Source organism: Poecilia formosa, unplaced genomic scaffold (genome assembly GCF_000485575.1).
Source record: "Poecilia formosa unplaced genomic scaffold, Poecilia_formosa-5.1.2 Scaffold46, whole genome shotgun sequence".
Classification (NCBI taxonomy): Eukaryota; Metazoa; Chordata; class Actinopteri; order Cyprinodontiformes; family Poeciliidae; genus Poecilia; species Poecilia formosa.
The window spans coordinates 2,270,296-2,297,477 of NW_006799985.1; the positions used below are offsets into that span (position 1 = coordinate 2,270,296).

The following is a 27,182-nucleotide window of genomic DNA, read 5'->3' on the forward strand; positions in this document are numbered from 1 at the left end:
GAAGAACAAAGGTCCTTTGAAGAACAAAGGTCTGAAGAAAGTTACCTTCAATATTGCAATCGTCTTTTCTTAAATTAAAAATCAGCACAGCCATCTGCCTGGACATTTAGGAGCACTTTGTTCTTCCCTTTGCTAACTGAAGTTTAACTACCTTGTTTATTGACCGTGGTATCACTGTGCTCGATTGGTCAGCAGACCCGTTTGACTTGACCCCCGTAGAGTATCTACGAGGTATCGTTAAGGGGAACCTGAGAAACACCAGACCCAACAATGCAGACAAGTTGAACCCGGCTATTAAAGCAAACTGTAAATCCCACAACAAAGTCAGAGGCTGATTTCACTAATCCCCAGTCACAATGATGCAGTAATTCACTCAAAAGGATCCAGATTAAGTATTGAGGGAATATACAGAAAATTTACTTTTCAGTAGGTTGATATCTCTGTATTAAAAATCTTTTTTTTTTACATTGATGTTATAAAAGAAATCGGAAGTCTGTGATCAAATAAATTATGAGTTATCAGTAGTTTGAAGCAACAGAAAAACATGTTCAGAAATGCTTCAAATATATTCATCTTTGTGTAATTAATTAAATTCCAGTGTTATGTTTTAAAATAATTACTCCAGTAATTGCAATAACTATTGCAATAACTGCAATAAATTAATTATTTTTAATAATTTAGATTTACAGAGTTGCATCTTTACAGTGTAAAAGTTCAAAAAGGATTTACAACTAAGAGCCTGTGTGTGTGTGCAGAGCTCTCCATCCTTTCATGTCATTTCACTTCAAACATCAGCTGTGGTTGTTGATTTGTCTGTACAAAACCTCAAGGTGTGGGGGTGGTTAAATAATGTCAATGAAAACAGTCAACAGAGGCCTGTGTGGTTTTCTTAAAATAAAGGCGTTCATCCTAAAACTGGCATCAAGTCACGGATTTCAAACTGATTCTTTGAGTTGAACCCAGCTTTGACACATGTTAACGACACACTGCAGAGAGAAAGGCAGCATAAAGGGCACGCTAAGGGATGAAAGTGGCAGAGTGAGAAGGTGAGGAGAGAGCAGGGGCGGATGAATTTATTTGATGATTACTTTTTTCTAATCTCAGATGCCCCGGAGACCCTAGCTCCCGCTGCACTTCCTGCAACTCAAAATGATAAACAAACAAAAAGAGGCATAAGAGTCAGGGAATGAAAGTGGAAGGAGAGCAGAAGCACGAGGAGCTTTGAGGATTCGGCGAGGTGAAGTATTGATCATCCATTGACAAACACAATAGAAATTTTAGATGTGATGTGAGAGGGCTCCCATTCATAATTCATCAACAAGCCAAATGTGAGGGACGTGGGGTGTAGACAGGGGGAAGCACTGAGTATTGATTACTAGACGGGTGTACGGAGTGGTACAGGGTGGGGGGAGTCTCCAGATAGAAGAGAAGCCAGGAAGGTAGAGTGGATGTAAAAAAAAAAAGATGGGTATAGTAGTTGCTGAGAGAGAGGAAGGGGGGTCTAGATGGAGCAGAGGAAATCCATTAAGTATGGCAGTGTTACCAGACACTGGCAGCGACAAAGAGTGCAAAGCAAAGACCTGCAAAGATTGGAGGAGAGGGAGAAACCAATGTTAGCGAGAGGTCAACACACATCACCCACCACTAACACACCGCCCTTACACCACACTCCTACTGTCTCCCTGCGCTACCCAAATCAATATCACCATGTCAAAACATAAAATGCATGCTTTTGCTCTTAAGTAAAAGGTGTCTAAGATTTTTAAAAGCATTGATTCTGTGATGGGTCGATGGGAATCAAGGCATATTTTCCTGTGCAGAGAGGGGTAATAACACTCAGCTGGTAATGGCACAACAGAGGGAACCCGACCGTGTCTGTAAAAGAGTGCACTGGTCAGATTACGGCACTCCGCTCCACCGGGAGAGGTCACAGTAAAGGGGCAGGTCAAGGATTTGATCTGTCTGTACAAACTGTCTCTAAGAATTGTCAATTGGGAAGCCAAGCAACAGAGGGTGAGCTGATGGGACTTGACTTTCTCTGGGGCCCTCACCAGAAACATTTTACACGTTAAAGTGAGGAGTACCTAAAGCAGAAGTTCTAACAGTCTTAGACCAAGGAGAATGTGTACCAAAACACAGCTGATCAGAGTAGACGATTCCTCTTTGACTGTGTCTGCCGCAGTGTGCCGAACCATTTAGGTGAAATGTTGTAAATCATATCGTGTTCAGCTATATCCTTTTCCTCACTACTACAAACTGAGCTCAATGCTATAACACCTCTGTAACCTTTCTATATGCCTTAAATAAAAGTCAGTGTCAAAAGGTAAAATGAGTTTGAGACAGGAAGGTCTTTAGTGGTTTAAGGAACAAGAAAATAGTTTTCTTCCCCCGTTAGGGAGCATCTGGACCAACACTGTGGACACTACAATTGCTAGTGGAGAGCCAAACCAGCTACAGACAAGGTACAAATAGAGACAGCCAGAAAAACACAAAGAAGTTAAAAAAACATGTTCCCCAAATAGGAGCTACCAACCACAAGAATGGCACAGCCAGACACACAGACATGTATCCAGAATGGTTAGCACAGCTGCCACCTGATGGAACATTAAGTAAATAGCCTTATTCCTGAGTACTTCCATTGAACTCTTATTTGTCGGATCGTTATGCTATATAAATACATTTACCTTACCTACTTTGTTTTTAAATACTGATAAAAAATATATGGTAACACTTTATTTGAAGGGAGGTGAATAAGACTGACATGACACTGTCATAAACATGACATAACACCTGTCATGAACATGAATAAGCCTTCATGAATATTTATGACTGTTGTCATAAAGCGTCATTCGGTAAATTATGACACTTTTAATACAAAGTTGACATTATTCAAAATGTCTTTGTTATGACAACTTGACATTAACCAAGAAATCATTACTGATATAAATTTGTTATAAAAGTATTACTGATTGCACTTTAAAACTTAGATAACTTTATGTTATTAAAGGTAAAGTTTAAACAGTAATGATTTCTTGGTTAATGTCAAGTTGTCATAACAAAGACATTTTGAATAATGTCAACTTTGTATTAAAAGTGTCATAATTTACCGAATGACGCTTTATGACAACAGTCATAAATATTCATGAAGGCTCATTCATGTTCATGACAGATGTTATGTCATGTTTATGAAAGTGTCATGACAGTCTTATTCACCCCCCTTCAAATAAAGTGTTACCAAATATATATTCTTCCAGCTGCTGTTTCTTTTACATTTTTTATTATCATAACACAAAGACAATAGTGATAATAGTTTTACACTGAAGGATATGAATAGTTGTGTGCTTCATTTTAAGATTGTTAAGGATACATATCCTCGACAATCCAAATTTTTTACTTAAAAAAAATTTAAATAAATAACTGGTGCATTTCACATTTATTCATAAAATAGCTTTCAGTGTATCTTGCTTTTTAAATAAAACCCTATGTAAAGTTTAATCAAAAATATCTTTGAACAGTTACATTTTTTATAAAAATGATATAGTTCCTAAATGTGATGGCACACATCTCATTGGTATGCTATAATATCCATGACTTTATGCCATCATCCAGATTTGTTAAACAGTTCAGTTTTAAAGCCTCAGAACTACAAGGCAGGAAAAGTCAACTGATCAAGTTGTGGTGAGTCGTTCTGTTGTAACTGATAGTTTGCCATGGTGGTGACGGTGTTTGCTGTAGTCTCAGCAGAACCTGTGTTCTCCCTGACACCCAACTCTCTCTCTCAGTATCAGGACATGCTGCAGCTCAAAAAAGGCCACAGATTAATCTTTAAAGTTAAAAGACAATACCAACATCGTTGAGTCACTCAGGCCCAACATGACCATTTCTCTGACGCATGATGTGAAGTCAGTGGACGGATTGGTCATTGGGTTAGTCTCATGCCTGTTTGTGGGTGATCTGTTGTCAGTGTGGCACACGAGAATGTGGGAAATTAAAGCCGGCAGGAAGATAATCTGGTCACCTGATCCAGGCTTGGGGGAGGTGCTGACAGCCGTGCTGCTCCGCCGTGTGTCATATGAGGAGGGGGGCCAAACGGCAGGTGACTGACTCACTCCCTGTTAATGGACAGATGACCATATTAGTAAAAACAATTCAAGAGAGGGAAAAAGTAAAGAAATAGAATAAGGGGACCCTGTGAGAGAATAAACAGACGGCGTCATGGCTTTCATTTGATACGTTGTCTTATCTGTCTCTTGATAAAAATGGGTTGGATGTGAAGTGATGAAGCAGGAAGAGAAAAAGGAGATCCTCAAGTACAATCTGCAGTAGACTAGGAGGAACTCTGCTGGTGCTCCAGCGACACTGTGTGAAGCCAGCAGGTATGGAAACAGGTTGACACATCCATGTGTTAGTGCAGAGATGCATAAGAACATGGTGTGCCAGCAAGTGTGTGTGCCTGCGCATGTGTATTTAACAGCTTAATCAATTATCTAACCACTTGCCAAAGAGAAAACATGTCTTTTCGTTTTCCAACATGTTTCCCTCCTTTCAGAAAATGAGTCTGTTATGCTCAGAGCTCAAACAGAGAACAAAGCATTTCTCACTTCTTTTGTGCAAAAGAGACTTCTGGTGCACTATATCAAAAGCCGGAGCTGGAAGCAGAAGCAAAACCAGATGACAATTGTCAGAACAATTAATATCTTGCATTTGCCCAATCACATATTATAATTACCCAAAACATATAGAGGGTGCAATCCTCATAAATGCATATGTAGTATAGATTATGTAATTGTGAACCTAACAGATATTCTTATGTTGCCCTCTTTCATTTAAATCCTGCCACAGCAGATAGTTGAATCAAAGACTGTTTAAAAAATCAGGACATGAAACTCATTAGGAAAATTAAATTGTGTACATTAAATAGAGCGGCGCTTAAGCAACGGCGAACATTTTGCCAGCAACGCCGGCGCATAATAAAATCAAAGAATCACGGCTTAATTGGATTGCACCTAAAAAGGATCATGCTGACAAATGCGATTGTATTAAGCCATAAATGTGCACACCTCCTGCGAGTCTTCCCTAAATCCAGTGAAATTGAAATACCCTGGGCTGCTGACCACTTCCTGAAACAATCAGTCACCCAGAAATACTGAGACTGCAAAGAGGAAGAACAAGACTGCATAGACAAAGCAAGCTGATCATCAGTTTCAAATTAACATCTCTAGTTAATGCATCTCTCAACACTGTGCATAAGTAATCCTCTTCCACTGAAATGGCTGAGTGTTGTATTAATACCCCTTTTCTCAACTAACAAACAAACATTTAAATGTACTTTGTTAGGATTTATGAGACAGAATAGGATGAGGTAGTTCAGAAATGTAAAGTGGGAGCAAATAAAAACACGGCTTTCAACATCTTTTACAAATACATGAGATTTTTCTTATCCACAGAGGGCACATAGATTTACCCTGTATGAGCCTTTCAGAGGGTAGAAGAAAGAATCAACCTGTCTCCTCCTCAAGAAGAAGACCGCTCGTCTCAGTTTGTTTTTGCCAGATTTTTTTTTTTCTTAGATTCTTTTTCTCTCTCCCATTTATCACCGAGGGCTTTCTTAAAAGAAGGTTGTTGGATTTCTCTCTGCTTTTATTTCTGTAAAATCCTAAACTAAAATTAGAAATAGATTAATAATTAAATGTATTTGGTAAATTTGACATAATATTCTGCCCCCTTCTTTTTCTTCTACAAAGCACACTAGCTAGAATCACAGATACAGTGAAAGGGAAAAACATCTTCAAAGCAAAGAAAACATGCATATGACAATGAATAATGCCCTCCCTCAAAACCTTTATTTTATTTAGTAGTAGCTGATGAAAACATTGTTTTGGAATTGCAAACACTAAATACCAACAGACTTTTTGCACTTTACACAGTGTTTCATAAACAAGTTTTTCTTATCAGATACATATGAGACAAAACAAAAATAGAAGATGCACAGTTGGATCTGCTGATATACAAAAAAAAATGGGAAAAAAAAGTAACATGTTTGCTATTTTTCTTGTCATTAGTCTGCTGCAGAGCAAAGCTGTAACTCTCTGAGGTAATTCTCCAGAGAAGCCACTAGGGGAGCCTCAACCTCCTTTTTAGCAAACTTGTATTCAAAGACAGAGGAAAATGTATACACACATGTGCAAACGCTTATCAAACAAAGGCAGAAACAAGGATGACGAGAGAGAGAATTTAATCTTTATGTTTTGCTAAAAATATATATTTTTGCCATGTAAGTGGACTTAATCTGCTCTACTTTCTGATTAAAACACTCCTTTAGTTTCCACTCATTCACAAGCATCTCTTAGAGTGTTGTTTGGTTTAATGAAGAAACCAGCATGCTATTGTACTAAAGCCTGGTATAGTGCTGGGAATACCCTGCGCCCCAAAGTACAGAACACACCTCCATTATGCATTACACATCTAAGATATTTAAGCTCTTTGTAAGAGTTAAGTCTTGGAGCCGTGCCGTGTCATTCTGTGGGGGATGATAGGGAGCTTTACTCATGTCTGTATTAGCAGGATGACTTCCAAAGCCTCTGGGATGGGGTGTTACAACTACCAGCTCTAGTCAGTCCCAACATTCATACCAAAACTCTGCACAGCCCTGAGCACCAGATCAGAACCCAAATAGGCCTTGCATTAAGGGGGATAAGCCTTACCACAGGGACTGACTATTCACCACATACGATCAAATTAATTGGAGCAGGTTTATTGTGGGTCGAAATAAACACCAATGCAACGGTTCAACAGTCCATGTGGATGGAGCCAACGTGAAAAGCTTTGAATTACTATATTTTGTGCTCAGGGAAAAAAAAAAAGTCTGTACAAGGCTGCTTTCGAAAGAAAGAAAAAAAAAACATGCCAGGGAGGAGAGGAGAGACTGGAGACCTCCGAACATAAACTGACATGAATTCCAGGATGTGTGTCGTCTTCAGAAGTGAAGAAAAAAAGTGTTTTCCCATCTTGGTGCAGAACAGGGTTCTTGCTCTAAGTTAAATACCATCCATCTGTCTGGTGCTGTAAGGTGACGGAGTGTGTGTGCGCCAAACTTGTAAGAGATACTTAGGTCTGTGTGTATATTTTCATAGTCTGATTGAAGTAAAACACAGCCTTTAATGTATCATTTCAAGTGAACACAGTGCCCAAATGAAAACACACACACCTACAAGCCCCACTTAATTGAAGGCTACAGGTTTTCACATTGCAGACAGCTTTTTTTCCTCTTTTTTTTCCATGGGAAAAACAGACCACTTTTTGAAATCAATATTCTCCACTTGTTTTGCTGCAAATTAAAGCTGTCATTCTCGGGCTGATGTCACGGGGGAGAAGCAGTGGGAGACAGAGAGGGATGAAAACTGCAGCCGTAAAGTTTTATATTTCAGGCAAAAGAAGATTGAAATGTAATCCTGAATTATCTCAAAATGACTGAAGGAGAGAGGAGAGAGAAAACACACACAGACACCATCAGAAATGGCAGATGGTGTTTCCGTTTACAGACTCCACCGGAAAACAAGATTCAAATAATAATAATAAAAAAAAAAGAAACACAACATAATCATAATTTTAAGTGTTTCCTATATACTTCATTGTGCGATGTAGCATTATGCAGCGCCTACAGACCTTGGTTCTGACATACTTTCCATCTGTGGAAGAAGAATTTGATTGCTACAAGTTTTTTTCTTTTCTTTATCCTCCATCTCAATAACATGCAATTGCCTGCAGTTACTCTACATAACATGCAATTTACACACAAGACTGCACACTTCTCGGCGTCTGCTCCAGCAGACCGGGGCTGTGCTTTCCCATAAAAACAGATACCCTCCTCAGGAAGCTTTGTAGAGCCTAAAAACCTCAATTAGGTTCATCAATATTTGATGGAATGGCTCTGATAAGGTCTGCTCGCTCCCCCCTCTAGTGCCTCTGTGCTGGCATGATGTCTTTAATTGTTGGCCCAAAGCACTGGAGACAGACAAAACATTGTTTGCTCTGTAATGGATGGCTATGTCCCTAGCACAATATTGAGACTGGCTTTTTGCGCATAAGTTGCCACACTCCTGGCCTGCAGTAAGAGTGGGAAAGGGTGGGAGGAAACTAGGAGTGTCATGTGATAAAGACTAAAAGCCCATTACATCTCTCAGTATGATGCACCTACAATTTGTCAGTACATATTTTCACTTGGTAAAAGGGCATCAGAGCATTTTACTGTCACTGTTCTTTGACAAAGCTGTGAGTTTTTTATGAAGAATCAGCATCAGAAAGAACAAGAAACACAACAGACAGGTCAGTGATAATGTTGTCTAGAGATTTAAAGTAGAGTTTGATTCTAATCTGATGGCATATCAATCCATCACCAGAAAACTGAAAACTAAGGCACAATTACAGATGTGACAAGATGTAGATTTCCACTTAAAGCTGACATGCCTAGCATTTATTTTTAGTTTTTAAAAATATTTTATGTTTTTGATCCTTGAGTACTGTTGAGCTGACCATGTTGGCTCATGTGACAAGACACCATTGCTTCAGAATAGATTGAAACATATTCCGACATCCTCCAACTGTTCAAAGCTGCTAAAACAGACTCCAAAAGACCTGAAGCTCCATACAGCAAAAATGTAATAAATCCTTCATATACTCCCTACGCTTGGTGGGGGAAAAAAAATTATAACACACATCTCTTTCCACTACAATATGCACCACTTCATGTTGGTGTGTCACAAAGTACATTTAAAATACAAAAGTCAGTGGTTGTCACAAATTGGGATGCTAACTTTAGCAAGAAACAACACGCATAAGCAGCAATAAAATGGAAAATTGTCTCCATTCTACTTCAATTTTTTTCTTTGTCCTTCCTCCAGTGTCTGTTTAGCTCTCACCTTGGCATGCATTGGCCACATCCTTTATCATCGCAGGCTGTGCTTCTCTTCCAGGACCCCTGCGCTGTCCTATAGGAGGTGCCTCCACTAAGGGATTTCTCTTCATTGACTTCTTGGGTAAATTGATTTTAATAGCCAGCACTTGGGGCCTTTTCTCACGGTCCCATCTTTCAGCAGAGGCAGGCTTCGTCACGCCCTGCCATATTTCTCCACTCAGGACGTCTGGGCTATTTTCCAGGGCTATTGGAATAAGAACTGACGAATCCCTTTCAAGGTCCCAAGGAGATAATCTCCTGTCATTTCTGATTTGCATAACGTTATTTAAAATTTAATGTAATGGCATTAAGATATAGAAAGCCATCCCTTCTCTGAGCCCACATCTGTTTGCAGTGTGTGTGTAGATGCACAAACTTGTGTATATACAGTGATGAGATGACAGGAGGAGCCCCTTCCTCCCAGTGCTCCTCTTTTTTTCCTCCCCTTCTTCCCACATTGACTCCATCTTTCAGCTCATACAAAATATGAGCATGCTACACTGAAATAACCAACGTCATAATCAATGAGTTATTAAACTTGCACATGTAGTACCAGGACCGGGCTTAGCTCAGAGAACAGAGGGCCGGATACCATTTCATTTGCCGGATCTGTTTGTGTCCTACTTAGAAAGCTGCAATGGGACTCAATTAGGCTGGAACCAAGACGAGCTGATAAATTAATTTATTAATGAACACAGAAGAATAGAGAATGAAGGGATGAGCCTGCTCATTGTGAAGGGGTTGGCAAGGCCAAACAATTCGACCAGGCTTTCATGAGGTCGGAGATGTGTCAAACTAGGATTATGCAATGAAGCCTTTAGCAGCTATTCAGTGGAGTTGTGAGAAAGAAAAAAAAATAGAAATTTATATTTGACTACCAAGAAAAAAAAAAAGAAAAAACATTTTTTATATGTTGATACAGTATGTTATACACACAAAAGCACATAAAGGTTCGTGGCCATCAGTGTGCACATGAACACATTCAGACAATTTTTATACATCGACTCTATTCTCTGTGGTAGAGCCTCCTCTGCACATTAAAAATAAATTCATTCAAAGTCAATTTGGGATATGTTTGGTGATGCAAGGCAGGAATACCATCTGAGCTCTGGGAATTGTAGATTGCTCCCTGTCTCCCCAAGGCATTCTCTTTGTCTATCTATTTGGTGTGATTAAAAATACAATGATGAATGCATATTCTTTCCAGATGAATAACTTGAAGGGCTTGGCAGAAGATGAATCAGGAAACACAGTGTTGGAAGCCAGACTAGCCAGGTCAGACAGATTCACAGTTGGATCCTCTGTAAGATGGACTTGCTCAGCAGAAAGAGAGAGAGTGAGAGAGAAAAAAAGAGTAGGGTCATCTGGACAACAGCCCACGGAAACCTATAGGACCAAAGCTGGTTAAAATTACTTCAAAGCCCCAAGCAAGATTTGTATGTCAAAATACAACATTCAGCCAGCTTAAAAAAATGAATGAAAACACAAATTCAAAGACTTGACAGATTTAGGTTTTACCCTTTGTTCCCAAAATAATTCAAGCTTATTTTAGACTGATGACTATGGGGTGATAAAGACCTTAGACTTGAAACTCAACATGTCATATTTATGCAAATAAGTTCACAAGCAGAAATGTGGAGACCAGGTGTAGCTGAAATTTCACAACTTCGACAGTTTTTCTACCTCAACACATTTAAAAAATTACATTAAAAGTTTTCTATTTTGAGTGTTATTCTTAGTGTTTAATGCATGAGCGCATGATAAAACAGTAGTCAGTCTTGGGATTGAATCTTGAACTGGGAACCAGTTAATCTAACAGTTAAAAAAAAGACTTAGATTATTTGATCTTGTGCTATTTGCTTTGTCAGAGCAGATGATGAAAAATATCAGCAAAACACTATGTTAAATGTTTTATCAGACAGTTTAAAGGAATTTGGGATTTTGAAACAAAAGTAATCTATAACTTCTTTATGCCATTTGCAAATGCAAATATAAGAAGTTGCTCTTGTGTGGTATTACACATTTGTCACATTTGTGTAAAAATCATGTTTTCTTCCAGCATGTCAAATAAATATCTCACTTCTACTTGTTTAAAAATAAACAATTCACAAAAATGCAGATTCACGCACTATACATACTGTCAACAGGGCCCAAAAACACAGCATCTCCCCTACCAGACTCAACCAATGGCTAGGGATAGTCTGTGCTTCAAGAGGAGCACTTGAGGCTCCCCATTAGAGATTACTCTTGGAAGAGCAACTGAGTATGCCCCCCACCCCCTTGTCCACATAAACCAGTATGAGAGGTAGGCCCTCCTCTCCTTACATGTCAACTTCAGACAGCATGCCTCTTGCTGCCTCAAAGCTTTGATACCAAAATAGTCCAGGAAGCCTCTGTCTTAAAAAAAATGCCCCTGCAGACACTGATACCAGGGAAAGATTGAGGAGGGAAAAATAAAGGGGTTGGAAAACGAAAAATCACAAGGGAACAATAGCATCAACAGAGGAAAAAAAAGTCACACGTGTTGTGTTTGTGTATTGTTCAACACTAATGCAAAAGAGACTCAGACTGGCTGCCGAACCTCTGATTCAGAAATAGCAGATTGATTAGTGTCTTGCTAATGGAAGAGTTAAGTTACATTAGAAGTAACGTAATTCTCAACCAGATACCTGGCTGGTACCTGGTACTAGGTTGAGGTACCTGGTTTGGGGACCTCAAGATCTTATCTGCTTTTTGCAGATGATGTGGCTCTGTTGAAATTTTTAAGCCATGATCTTCATAATGCACTGGAGTTGAAAACAGTCAAGTGTAAAAGATACCAGTAGGCAGGTCCTCAAAGTCTAAGGTCTTGGTTCTTAAACAGATAGATTGTTCATTTAGGTTAGGAGTCAGTCTCTACCTCAAGTGGAAGATTTTAAGTTTCTTTCTGGTGATGGTAGGACTAAGCAGAAAATGGAAAGATGATATTGCTTTATGCATTGCAGCAGCTACTGATCTGGTTTGTCATGATGAAAAATTGAAGGTTTCAATTTAGGGGTCAATCAATCTTCCTATCCTCAGCTGTGCTCATAAGATATGGACCAAAAGAAAAACCTCTTGAAACAAGTAGCAGAAATTCATTTTCCACAGAATATATTGATTTCTACACTTGTGACAGTATTTAAAGTCATTGACATCTTGAGTTCAACCAGCATAGTTGGATCACTTGTAAGCTTTGGTCATCAGCAGAGTTAAAGCCATTCTTAGATGCAGCAGAGAAGACAGAAATGTAATGAAGTAGTTTGAAAACCAGTCAATACATTCTCAAATCTTAAATAATGGTGCCCAACACCAGTAAGATGCATTATGCACTTGGGTGGAGCTATGGCAACGGATATCAATTCAGATTCGACACAAAATGTCCAATTTAGCGTTTGCCTGTAATATTTGCAAGTATATTTAAACAATTTTCCTTAGAGATTAAAAACTCTTTGAAGGCAAAAACACCACAAAGTTTCTGAAGAATAAGTGAGGTAATGTCAAAGAGAAGGTTTTGTAAACAGTGCATGCCTTTGGTTTTGCATCTTTAAAGCAGAAATCAGGGTGAGTGACTGGATAGTCTGCACATTTCCATCTTTCTTCTGTTGTGCAGGCATTGTGACGAGTGCTCCAGCTCATCTTATATGTACTGATCCAGCAAACTACCAGCCTTGCCTCTGCTGCTCCACCACCCTTTGATAAGAACAGAGGGAAATTAAAATCATGAACCTGAATTATGAATCCAATGAAAAGAAAGTCTCAGAAGACTCTTTCTCAACACCCGCTCTCTTGGATTTCTCTCTTTCTATATTTCTTTGGCCTCCCTCTCACTTTTACTTATGATTTTTTATTTTCCTTTTAACCATGGAGTTTTTCACTATATTGCATTTTCTGAACTCCGTCCTCCTTCAATTTTCAGTTGCAGAGGCTTCTTGCTGCTTACATATTCTTTAAGAGCAAGAGAGACTGAAGGAGAAAGGATGGAAAAAGTTTCAAATGAATGATAACACACAATTTGATAAAACTGACAAGGGACTCAATTAAGGCCTCTCTGTCAAAGCAAGAGTGATATTTTATTAAGCGGCAGTGTGCCATTCGACGGGTACATCAAGCGACACATCTGTAGACGCAAAGGCTGCACCAGCCGAGTAAGAGGGACATGTGTTGCCACTTTCAGGAAACATCAGTCGAGACTCGCTTCATCACACCAGCTTAAAAATTGAGAGACCTCGATATTATGATGCTCATTTATTTTTTCATGCACCACCACTAGAGTTTGAGAGAGACTCTTGCAAGCTCCTTCTTTTCCTTTTTGTCTCACACATCCAAACACAAGAACTTCTGGTGTTGGCTTTTGTCACATCCAAATCAGAACAAGTGCACCAAGATTCTGTCAGCGCACAAAAGAAAACAGCCAACGGCCCACATTGCAGCTGTTTCACATTTGAGCTTTTGCTATTCCTACTTTTTTGACGTTCTTCTATGATTTGTGTTAAACAAAACAAAAAGCCAGGGAGAGTTAAAGAAGTTTACTAAACAGCATGTTTCTAAAATACCTGAAACTGAACGTCTGAGATTCATGGAGTCACTGGATCTATTTACATGCACAAATGTAATAACTTTTAAATAATGAACCTCAAATGTTTATACACCTGTGATAAACAGTCTATTTTTTTGTTTAGAAAAAAGGTGAAAAAAACGTTTTTCACCTTTAATGTGACATATAGCCCTCCAATTTAGCTGAAGAACATTTTTATACTATGGAGAAAATAGTTTAAGTACTGAAATATTGTTACTCTAGAACTTTCTTAAAGACATTTTTAATAGAAAAAAGCATTTTCCATGGGAGAAGTCTGTCAACATCCTACATATTGATCTTGGTAACATTTGCATATTCTACCTTAATCAAACTAATCATATCTCTTGTCCGCAGCTCCCTTATGGTGATGCCACAGATTTTCTTTCAGTTTTACCTCTGGCCTGCTAAAATATTATTATTTATTTGTTTGTTTTTTGCTGGGAAGTAATTTATTTGTTGATCTGAAGGTATAATTTATCCCCGATTCTGAAAACCGCAGTTCATCTTTATCTGAAGCTCTCTAGCAGACTTCTGGTATTTGATACTGTTCTTCTTATTGGTTTGTTAGAGGTTCCATTTTCAACCCTACATATTAGGTCAGGCATAAAAAAAGATTGGTGAAGATTTTTCTCAAAGACAGAACAAACAATAATTAAATATTCCTGCAGCTCCTTTGCTGTTGCTGTGGGTCTCTTTTCAGCCTACCAGGCCAATTAATGCATTCGTCAATTTTGTACTGCCTTTGTTACCCTATAAACTGTTGTTTTGAAGATGTCTTTACTGCCAATATATACACACGACAAAAACTCAGTCTGCTACTGCACTGCTCTTGAGTCATGGATGAGAAAGTGTAATAGACGAAATGTAAAACAGAACGTAGCCTTCTTTGTCTACTGCTGCAAGCAGAGGGTTTGGTAACAGCATTACATATGAGCCTGGTTGTTTGTGTGGACAGCTAAATTTATATCCAGCAGTTCCTCTCTAATTTAAATTTCTTTTTTAAATAAAAGTAAACTTATTCCTTCCGAGAGTGCAAACATGGTGGTGTAGTTAAAAAGATATCAGCTGTGCTCTGATGTGCCCACGAGAGGCCACAGTGTTACAGTAAGATGAAACTTTAATCCTCAAGTCCCTCTTGTAATTGAGATTGTAGGATGTTGTACTGTTGAGAAAAAACAGATGCCCTTTTCCACTCCTACACGCACAAACACATGAACACTATAAATAAGTGTGCACATGGGTTCATACGTTGTTGAACACAAGTTTGGATCTCCAGTCCAAAGTGCCCACAATATGTCTGAGATGTTTGTGTATTGCTTTCTGCCTTCATCTTCACAAATGCATTTGTGTGTGTGTATGTGTGCGTGTGTGTGTGTGTGTGTGTGTGTGAGAAGTGAAGCTGACTCTTCGTTGTACAGAAGCCCAGTGCTGACCATACATAGTCTGTTTCATCTAGAACAAAAGCTGTGTTGAAGGACACAAAAGGCCAGGTTCAAAAGCATTGCAAGCATCAGGAGCCCAGGCCTAGATACATGAAACAATCAGTGTAAACTTGTCTGCAGATAAGAGGGCTGGTATTCACCTACAACAATGCTGGTATTCACCTCCTCATCTGTAGGAAGAACGCTGTCCACATAAGACGAGATTAAAGCTCTGGGTAGATCAAACCGTGATCATGATTAGTGCAAAAGAATGTTCTTTGGTGTTCCTATCATTGATTAACATGTTGCTCCCAAGACAAGTGATGATTTATGCATGCTGTGGTCGACTTGAACCACAGCACCGTACTCTGTTGATAGCACGACTGTGCAGAGAGAAGGAGGGTTGGATTCTATGCACGTGTACAAATGAATCTAATGTGACAATTGTGATGTACCCTTGAGAATGACAAGCACACAAAGCCATATTCACTTATTACTATGATAGTACAGATACAGAGACAAGACTCCTCACTGTTCTTTTTTTCTGAAAGCAAAAATATTCATGCTTTCTGCCGTGACACAACCTTAAGCTCAGAAATATTTTATTTTATTCATGTGGTTGACCAACACAAAACAACATATAATTATGAAGTGGAGGGAAAATGACGTGGTTTTCTAATTTTCAAATTTTTAAACGAAGGTGTTCCATGACTCTGATCAGATTGGAGAGTGAATAAGTGACCTATGAACAGTGGTATTGAGTCTTGTCACAGACTATCAATTGCATTTATTCTCAATAGGATTTAGTTGTGGACTTTGACAAGGCCAATCTATGCTTTGATCCAAGTCTTCCATTCTTTCATAATTTTAGGTTTATGTCCTGAAAGGTGAATCTCCCAACTCTTTCTGGTCATGGGTTAAGGTTGTCCTGTATTTTGTGCCATCCAGTGCAATTTTTTTCTGTATCTGCTCCCAGTGTCTCAAGACAATCTTGTAAAAAAGGTCTACAGATATTTTCTTTGATTTTATGATTGCTGTTTGCACTCTGGTATGCACTGTCAACTACGGGATCTTATAATCGGATGTGTGCGTTACCACAGGTGAACATCGTTTTCGCTGTAAAGCATCTCAAAGACAATCAATGAAAACAGCTCAATTTTGAGCTTCAAGACAAATGTTGTAAATACTAACATAAGTAGTATGTTAGTATTCACTAAATGAATACAATTTGAAATAAGGCTGTAACATAAAATGTGGAAAATGTGAAGAACTGTGAATACTTTCTGGATGCACACTTCTGATGGTTTGTATCTCATGATATCTTTCACACAAAGTGCCATACTAACTTAGATAGCAAACAAGTTGATGCAATATTTGCACAATATGCAGGGAATTACAATGTTTTAACTTGTGTTGCCAGAGTAACAAAGTAGGGTTACTCAGCTGATCAATCTGGAGATACAATTGGTTTTCTTACCTAGAAAATGAATATTTCTAGTTGGTTTGGATATCACTCTCAGATCCAAGGTTTGACATCAGGCATAGAGGAAACACAGCATTAGTAGATATCAGAAATTGTTCCTGGCTTACTTCTATACATCACAGTCAGTACAATTTTTTAAAATTGTAAATAATTTGTACTGCACTTTCTTTAACATAAAAGTGAGTGTATTTAAGTGCTGGTTTACCTCTATGTAAATTCCTATAACATGATACCACCATGCTCCACAATTTTCCACCACAAGTAAGCCAAATAAGACAGTAACATAACAAATAATAAAGAGCTTCATTCTGATATCTGACCAGAGCAGTCCTTACATGGCTTTTTATAATTTTCTTTTTCGCCAGTTGTTCATAAATGATGGATTTGTTAATTACATAAATAGTTGTTATTGGTACCATATGTGTGGATCTTTGCAACTTCTCTTGGCTTATAACATACTCTGGCTACTAATGTGATTATTGGTCTGCCTGCCATAAATACAAGTTTAGTGGAGAGTTACTTTGAAGGCTTCTACACTTTTTAGATAGATTTAACAATAAAAAAAATGGTTTAAAACCTTAAACCGCCTTAAACATCTTCACAAATCCAGCCTTGATGTGCCTGGTGTGTTTCTTGGTGTTTATTATTTTTCAACAAGCTACTAAGGCCTATACAGAAAAGTGATGCCATTAAACTAACACAGATGGGCTCTCTTAATCAATCAAGTAACTTTAGAAGAAATTCTTTTGAGCTGGATTTTACATAGGGATATTAAAGTAAAGAGGGTTGAATACATACGAGCACCAAACTTTGAGAAATTAACAGACTTATGCAGTTCTTTGTGTTGTCCTATTACAATAACATACTCGGATATTTGTGACAATGTCGCAAAATTCAAGATGCGTGCTTTTGAAAGTCGTACGGTGTTGGTCTACTTTACTGTTAACACATTTAAAAATCTTGAATGTGTAACTGACTTATCCAGAGAGTTAGCAAAGTTAGATAAACTCCTATTGCAAGTGGATTGTTCAAACAATCCACTTCATTAAGTTGTTATATTACATTTAAAGATGGCTTTGTTGGGGCACACTGTCTACTTTGTTTATTTCCACTGTCTGAAGTCAAACAGAAATGTTTATATTTTAAACATTTTGTTTATGTACAGAGAAGAAAAAAAAAACACTCTGGTTTCTCTTATATTAAGGTTGATTTTGCAAATGGTTGGCTTAATTTTTTCATCTAGAATAAACTTACAAGAAGCTGTGTTTAGGCTGGGGGAGAAATGGTATACTTGTGCTGGTTTAATTTGTTTAAACAGACAAAGCCCAAAGAGCTCAATCAATTTGACAAAGTCAAACAAGCGCTCGAGCACAAGCCTGAGGTGTGACCTTGGCTTTATCAAACTTTTTGTGGTTTGGCGCATGCTCTCATGTAAAACTAAGCTAAATTTAGACATATGAATGTCAAACAACAAAAAAAGAAGCTTAGACTGCTCCCCAGGTTTTATGTGTTGTACAAAACTGAAAGGTAATCACCTCGATCAACAGTGTGTTTAATAAACTAAAAAATTGTTGGGACATAAAAAGAAAAGTAAAAATAAAAAGTAGGTCTGTGAATTTACATGACCAAGTAGGACTAATTGGACACATATACTTTTGAGAAGGAGAACATAAAGGCACTTTAAATTGTGTATCAATCAAAAAAACTTAATGTCAGCTGACAAGAAGCTTCTGGAAGAAATGCCTGTCAGTTACAGAGATGTAAGAACGAAGGATGGCTGAACCACTAGTTAACCCTAAAGAGAGGAAGAACGCAGTGCAAGACAGAGCCCAAAATGGAGAGATGCCAACACAGACAATGACAGAGTGTAAAAACGACTGTAGAAGCAGTTGGATTTGAAGGTTTTATAAATAATCACAAAATACACTAGAGTTCATTTGGACACATAATATGTCAATATGGTGTCGCACTGATTCCTGTTGGTCAATTTAAAAAATAAATAAAAGAGAGTGTTATGCAGGTCTAAATGTAAGGGGAAAAGGAGATTGTGGTGAAGATCAAGCCTTTTTATAAGTGAATTAGAGTAATTAAGCTAAATTAATCTGAAGTTTTCAAGCAACCAACTGCATACAACTTAGTAATGTTATCAATTAACAATATTAACAATAAGTAACAATATTAATTTGCCCAATTAGTTTACCAGTACAGATACATTTTTTTATTTTTATTTTTTACCAGTGGTGCACATTTGCAGCTTAAGTTGCATTTGAGATTATCATCCATGTACACAGAGTTCTTCAATGTATCTTCCATGCGAGTCTGGTGATAAAACTGTATATGATACAGGAAAAATATTTATTTGTATACGGCTAAAGAAATCCTAAGTACCACCAGTACTACTTGCACCATTTTCTGAAAACCACTGCATGACATCAAACACCTCCACATTCACAATAATCTGAACAGATAATCATCCCAAAATGTTATTAATTTTTGACAAACACACCGACCCACACAAAGTGCTAAACAAGTATTTACGCCTTCTTTAGGGCATAATATACACGTTATAGAAGTCACTTCATAGACATTCAATTATCAACTAATTTATCCAGAGAAAACTAATTGCAGCTAAACTTGTGGTATGTGTGAGTGCAGCCTGTAGCTCACAGCCTGTTGCCAAGCTTGCTGTTGATATTATTGTTGTTGACTGAGGTCGTGTGCTACACTGAAAGTTGTGGGTTCAGACCGAAAGCCTATAATCAGGAAGTTCTCTGAATGGTACTGCTGCACCACCAGACTGATAGGCTGCCATCACCCAACCACTTCTCTCTGTGGATGGGGACACAGTAACCAGGCGAACAAGAAGAAAACTGACAAGACTGTGATATGAGCAACAAATGATACTTCTTCTAGCTCACAGTACACTTTGATACGCTCCCTCCAGTGGTTAGAGCGATTTTGATTTTACCCAGCTATATTATACTTACCTCTTTTTCTACTTTAAAATCCAAGTCTTATTTCACATTGTTCTCCACCTAAGTTATGTATGACAAACGCCTGGGGCCAAATCACCATCAAAGCAGTGCATTGCAGGAACACAGGGCTTCCAAGCTCCTTAGTGATGACAGATGTCACTTTTGAAGTGAGCAAGGGGATGAAAGTGGCGGAGATGTGACGGGCAGCATGAGGATAGCTTCACCGCCACGACCTGTCATCATCAGTGCAGCTGAGGTGTAATGGGGGAAGACTGGATGGGGTCTGGAGACTTCGATGGCCATCTTGGGTGTCTGCCTTTGCGGCCAAAAAGGAGCTGGCCTTTCATGTCATACCCACCTACTCTGCAAGACGCCAGCACCCAACGTGGCAGCCCGTCAGGCAGCCAGTAACATTGCTAGTCGCCAGCCAACCAGCCAGCAAGCCGTCATTCCTATGCAACCCATTTGGGATGGAGCTGTCTCCCTCCGTTACACTGGCTGTTCTGCCAGTGCATTCATCAGGGTATAGAGAGAATAGCTAATCTAAAGGAACCAGCAGCCCAGAATCAAAGGGCCACTGGCTTCTCTCTTCCTTGTGTGTAGTGGTGCTCACCTGGGTACTATCCCTGGTGTGACAGAGCAAGCAGCAAGAGGACTTGGTAAACAAGGCAGTGCAATGCAACTTTCAAACAGAAAGGTAGATAGTGCGGGGGAAACCAAAACAAACTCTTAACTCAGGAGATTCTCAGAACGTTTTCCTTCTGCCTTCCTCACTGTTCCCTGTCTCTTTATTGTGGCTTGATATGTCACCAGTGTCTATGTCTCCTACTTACTCAGGACTTCAAGTGGCTGTCTCTATTTTGCTGGGCCATAAATTATTCAGTGGCATGTGTCTTCTTAGTATCTGTGCTTTCCATTGGGTTGCTATCTTATCCCTTCTTCTGAAAGAGGGGCTGGTGCTTTGAGACAGAGTTTGCAAAAGGTAACACAGGAACTTCAGCATCGACAACCACTTTCTTAGCAGGAGCTCTTGTCAAGTACATATATTTGTTCCAGCACAAGAAAAAATATGAAAAGAAAAACAAGAAAAAAGTTGTATCTGAATACAACATGGAAACCAACAAGCTCCACTGCTGCTACTACAACTTGGACTTGTATCTGTGCTAAAAATAATGACAGTATTCCACATAGACAGTGTGTGTTTTGTTTCCCTAGCACATGCATGCGTGAATGTGTGTGTTTTGGGAGCCCAAGAAGCCCACTGTATGTAAATAGCCATATGAGACTGCATAGCATTACTGTCCAGACATTGAAGAGGTGACCTGAACCCAATTAATCACACAATCCCAGGGAGAACTGTCACAACCCATCTCCATCAGCAGTACCATCCTGTTCTGTCTCTCTCTTGTCATCCTCTGTTCCTCCATTTCTTTTCCTTTCCCTGCTCTCTCACACACACACACACCAACACACACGACACTGATGCTGCATGCGTACCGTACCAGGCCTCAACAGCCCCCGCCAAAATCCTCATCCCCCAACTTCATTGCTTTTTTTCCCCCCACATACAGATTCGAAAGATGACAGGTCAGCTGGCATGGGCCATTCTGTCCCCACCTGTCCCCTAGTTTCTTACCCCAGAAGGCAAAGTGCCAGAAGAGCACAGAAGAGAGGAAGCACTTCTTTCTTTGCAGCTGCCAAAACAAGATGCAGCCTTAGGCTTCCCATCCCCCAAAGATATGCAGCGTTTGCATTGTACCGCCATAAGCATTTTAAGTTTCTTTCAGTACACTTGGGTGGAGGTGATAATGATTTGACATTTGTGTATGAAAGGAAGTTTGACATATTAAAATGTGACAAGAATATGTTGGTCATTTTAACCCATCACTATTTTTCTGCATTTGTAGTTTGTGTCATTTCGTACCAGATATTTATGGGTATGGGAAAGAGCAGTTTTATATGAGATGCTTCATAATGACCATTCATCAGTTCATTCCTGGCAGTGTAATGATTTTCAACTGCTTTGTCATCAGAGGGTGTGTAATCATTTGTGATTAATTACATTGTAGGATGAGATTTTCATGTCATGTATCATCACAGGGTAGTAAGCCCTCGACTATTCATATGTCTGTAATTTAAAATGTAAAGTTAATTCTTTAAAGCAATAAATGTGTTTCTCAAAAAAAAAAGAGAGAGAGACACATATCTTTCAGAATATCATGAAACAATGGTGATGACAGAAAAACATGCATGGTACACAATGAGGTTATGAATTGACCTGGCACTGCAAAAAACATTTTTTTAGTGTAGTATTTTCTAAACCTGAGGTGTGCTTCCCTTTGTAAATGTAACGAATTACAAATGTGCTGGTGTGTCATATAAATTCTCACACACTACTTTTCTGCAGTATGCAGTAAGAACATTTTGAGAAGAATAAGATTTTGTCCACAAATTGAATAACTGCAACAAAATGTAAACAATCTCCCCCAAAACAAAACTTTCAATTTAGACATAATATAACTTAAATCTGACCTGCAAGCCTAGGGCTTATTGAGTCGTCTGTTGAATCTGTCTGTAACAATAGAAAGAATCCTCTCCCATTTTTTTCAGACTTTGACACAAGTGTAGATCAAAACACGTGGCATGTCTATAACAGAGGCTCAGTGGAAGCAGGAGTCATGTCGCAACTTTGTCTTGATTCATCCTGATAACGTTTTTGAGTATTCCTTTTGAAAAACAGAAGCAGCATCTTGTGAAATTACAGAGAAAGGCAGGAGACCATATATCACATGTCATTAAACTTACATTGTTTCAGCCATCTGCTGGTGGAATTTTTTAAGCTATTCCCTCTTATAGTGTTACATGGCTGTGAAATATAATCAGAAATCTACAAAGCCAACTGGTCAGGCCAGATTACTGGTTTTATCACAGTAACATTTTGACAGTTTTTAAAAGTTTCGGTGTTAAGAAAAAAAACAAAAAACTTTTTTTGCTGCTGTTCTTTGCAAAGTTTAAATAAAATGCTATACGAGGCTGAGTGAGATACGTAATATACTGAAATGCACTTCACTAAGATTCAAAGAGGTTTTATGATTAGCTCAGGGTCTGTCTCTCCATAACACTCCTAAACCTTTCCTCGCTGTTTGAGCTTCCTCTGCTCTGAGAATACTTTCTCAGTAATGGTTACATTTCTGGAAGATGTTTAATTGTGTTTGCTGTAAAAATCTGAGAGCAACCACAAGAGTTGGGAGATAAGGGGCCAATGGGGCATTTCATGGCCCCCAGAGGTACCCACAGAGGAGAGAAGGACCATAACTTCAGTTTCAACCTTTGCAGAAAGCGGAGGAGAAGAATGGGGCAGCATTCCCAAAGCACTGTGAATTGCCCTCCTCCAGGATTGTCTTGAAAGCTTCTCTCACCCATTCTTCGTCTCGTTGCATTAGAAGAAGAAAAAATTAAACTGAAAAAAGCAGAACAATGGAATACACATTCATGAAGGTAATGAGGCCCCCAGTGACTTTGTGTATCTTAAATCCACCTAATAATCAGGTGAGTTCTTTGAATCCACAAAGGACAGCAACCATTGATGCAACAATCAGATGGAGTACTCACTGAGTACTCACTGCCAGCAGCAACGGTACTATGAAGACATTAACTGTTTTCAATAAAGACACTTCTTCATTAAACATGCATTTAACATAATTTTACTTTTTTTATTACACATATGAGGTAATTCAACTCCTAATGTACATTACACAGTCAAAAGGATGGCTGAAGATGGCTTTGCAAAATAAGGCACTGTACACAGGAAACTTGAGCTTTAGTCAATGATCTCCGTCGCTTTGGTTGTGTACTGCAAATGTGAGCAAAAAGCCTGCGAGAATACTAAAAAAAAACAAACAAAAAAAAACAAAAAACAAAGAACGATTCGGAGAAGAAAGTAAAATTTACATGTGCAAAATCTCTTACAGAAACAAAGACAAAGAACATTCTCACTGAAATATGTTGTCTGTAACAAGACAACGATCATGTGGAATTTCCTGAAATGTATTTTTCATCAGATCAACAGTTTTATTTAAAGAGAAAATGCCACTGCTTTAATCAGTTCACTTCAGCCTACTATAGTTCTTTTGAACTTGTTAAAAAAGGGGGGTGAAACTTCGATGTTAAGTCCCAAAAATTCTGAATGACTAAAGAGCATTTAAGTAAAATGAATATCTTCTACCTCAAGTGTGTAAGATATACAGATAGCCTTTTGGTGCAATCATTACACGAGAGTAGAACTGAATAAACACTATTGACAACAACAAGACATCAGCATATTCAGACCACAACTATATTTTTACTCTATAACTCTCAATGTGCTGTAAGGTAACACAATTCGTTATTCGTTTTTTTCTGCTTAAATTACAATCAAAATTCTATCAAATGAATGCTTGAGTTGGTGATTAAATCGTTTGCTAATCTCTTGTTCGATTAATGAATTCATGTTTTGTTTTACCTTGTGTGATCAATGAACATGGCTGCTAAATCATCTGGTGATTTGTAAAATGATTAAGCAACATATGAACTGAACCAAATAAATATGAATATTTATTAATAATAATGTGTCACAAAATGTGTTTCTTACAGTGCACTTCTAAGACCATGAATCCCACTATAGATAGACACATTTTATCCACTTTTAGCACACAGGCTCATTTTGTGTACTGAATCCTGCATGGTCTACCAGCTTTGACATATACTGTAGACCCTGCCTTGGTAATTATGAGCTACAAAGCTTACTGACCTTGTCAAGATCTCTCTACCCTTCTTCAGGCTCCTAACTGCATGAGAGGAAGGTGTAAATTCTGCTGTCTGGTTACTTCTAGTGTACACACACACACACACACACACACACACACACACACACACACACACACACACACACACACACACACATTTGCGTGGCTATCTTTGTGGGGACTTTCCATTGGCTTCCCTTCATTTCTACAGCCTAAGCCATACCCTTATCCTAACCCTAACTCTATCCAAAACTCAATGCACACCTTAGTCCTAAATCTAACCCTTGACCCAAAAACACAATTTCCCCTTGTGGGGATCAGGCTTCAGTCCCCACAAGGAGCAGTGGGTCCCCACAACTTAGTATGTGTCAGGAAAATGGTCCTCACAAGGTATTGCAAACAAACACACACACACACACACACATATACCAGGACCACTGTTGTTTACTTGCCAGGTTAAAGGGCTGAAGTCAGTGACAGAAAGAGATTTAACAAGGAAGCAAGGTAGGTGGAAGAAGATGAATATGCAGCAAGAATGGAATAGAAAAGAGGGGCAGTAAGGAAGGAGGGTGAAAAGAGAATGACAGTATAAAGCAGAGGGAGGGTGCGAGTGGGGGGTCACGAAGTGATGAGGGGGTTAAATGCCACAAATGCCATGTCTCAAGGCCTCATAAAGACAAGCTCTGCATTGCACCCAAGGTCAGGGCATGCACACGCGCACCTGTCTGATGGGAGAAGTGGGTTTGTGGGTGGGTAGGGGAGTAAGCAAGAGCAGTACAATTCACATTCTAGCCTCTCAGTGTTAGCCTGGCCATTGGCTTTCTGTGCTACTCCACTCGATTCAATTCTTGCTTACAGCACAGTCTGGGCTTTCTCCCGTTGACTTTGGATTTGCTCCAGTAGAATTTCTATCGGGCCAAACAGCAAACAGAAGGAGAATTTGTGAACAATGATGTCAATTTCCTGTGATGCTTTAGAATTGTACTCTGCTTATAGTTTTAGGAATGGGAGTGGAGGAAGTTGAAGCTGTTAAGTCCTTGTTGGTCAAGCTTCCAAATATTGAATTAACATTAAAACCTGCCTTGTTCAGCTAGGCTCATCTCTCTTAGCAGTGGCAGATGGTTGTTTACAGCACAGGCATAGGCACAACATCAAACTGGCGCATTACATACGTCATGGGCAAACACCAGTGACACATCTGTATGACTGTATCCTTAATGTAAGATACTAAAGAGTCTTCAAATATCAGTATACCTATTGTGAAGGTTACATGTGGAGTAGCATCGGGTTCTGTTTGTGGACCGGTTCTTCTTTATATTACATTTGGTTCTTGGCAGCAAGCGAAATTAGTTTTTTTTATGGCTGAACTCCAGAGTTTCACTCAGTGCTTGAAATTCCATATGGAGAACTTCCACCAGGGCATGACAGGCATATATGGGCTGATTAACTTCTTCTCAATAGATTCCAGGACATGAGTGTAACTTTTCTCTCGAGAGCTGGTAGAAGTGCTGGCTGACCACACCCAACATCAACACGTTGATGATGGCATGGCCATGTTTGTCCATTTTGATGTTATCAAAACACTCACACACATATCTATCTAGGCTGCCCTAGGCATCGTCATCAAATTTATTTTATTGGGTAACATAAGACACAGGTTAGTGTTTTAAAGGCTTCCGTTTTGCTTGAAGTTATTGGTTTGTTTTATTTGAATTGGTCTGTATTTGTTTGGTTTTCCATTGTCCTGCCATATTGCTTATTCACAGCTTGCACAGGATCTCCACAGATAATCCTGCCTCAGTGTTTAACTATTAACATGGGATAATTCTGTTTAAATATGATTTGAAATTTGAAATAATAATTTAATGATCCATGTATTACAAACAGGTTTGTTTTGACTTTTGCAATTAGTCATGGCCATCATTATCCCATATAACTGCAGATACCATTAAACATTAAAAGTCAACTGTGGAAGACATATGGATGACATATACGCAGTGTTATAATCCCCATTTTGACGATAAAAATTGCTGAACTACACAATTATGAAATGACATTATTATTGTTACCTCTATTTAAATACCTTGAAAAAAATCGAGCCATTTTTCACTGTCTGAATGTTTCTCATTTGTATAGCTTGAGCTGAAAACAACCATCATCTTGTCACTATTTATGCACACAAGCCAAACCCAGTATCCAGTGTTCTCCAAACTCTGGGGTGTGCTAATGAGCTTATGGCTAGTGCTCTCCAGCCATATGACTGACATGACCAACCCAAGAGCTCAGTTTGCCTTTCTGTGGTTTTTCTTATACTGTCAAATTGCCTTTTTTCTGAAAGACATCCACAGAAAGCCATTAAAAATGTAACCTAAAACCTCAAATGGCCATGTCAATGCAGACTACGTCTAGGCTGGCACAGTGGCGTATACTTTCCTTTACCTCAAGACCACTGACGCTGACCTCAACATGCAGAGAGACAGTTTAAAGGATGTGTTTGCTGGTGTGCCCTAGTAAGATGTGTCTTCTTGATCGATAACCATAGGGGAAATGTAGCATTGTCAAACTGTGGTGGCTAGTTATGTGGTGACACCTCCATAATAAGACACCACCACAGTCACATCTCTCTATGAGTCTCTGCAGGAAAATAAGTATAGATAGGAAAAAAAAAATCTAAAGTGGTCATGTAAGGACTTATAGAGTATCCATTTCTATTGACTAAGTCTGGGTTTTAAAATATGCTTGAATACATTTGACAAACGAAGCGATCACTCTTTGCTCACTACATATTTAACAAATTACAATATGTGTTCTGAAGAGTCTTGTTTTTTTGATTAAAAGTAAGTTTTGAAAGTAGAAACATTTAGACAGATATTACTCATACATTTTCATGTTCTAATTTTTAAATGTGTTTATATTAGCCGTAAGAATAAAGTCTTCAGTCTTAAGAAAAAGTTGGAAAGATTTTTTTT

The 27,182-nt window shown here is 38.7% G+C and overlaps 1 long non-coding RNA gene across 4 annotated transcripts in view; it reads right to left on the reverse strand.

Annotated features, from left to right (window-relative positions):
- The window catches only part of LOC103138096 (uncharacterized), a 114,760-nt gene that overhangs the window by 35,177 nt on the left and 52,401 nt on the right, over positions 1–27,182 (reverse strand). For 3 of the 4 annotated variants that reach the window (XR_001662113.1, XR_476217.2, XR_001662111.1), the window contains one exon: positions 4,019–4,112. This is a non-coding gene — a long non-coding RNA (uncharacterized LOC103138096). Of the gene's footprint in view, positions 1–4,018; positions 4,113–23,118; positions 23,304–27,182 lie in introns of those variants that run through there. The other variant, XR_001662112.1, reaches the window with a different exon arrangement.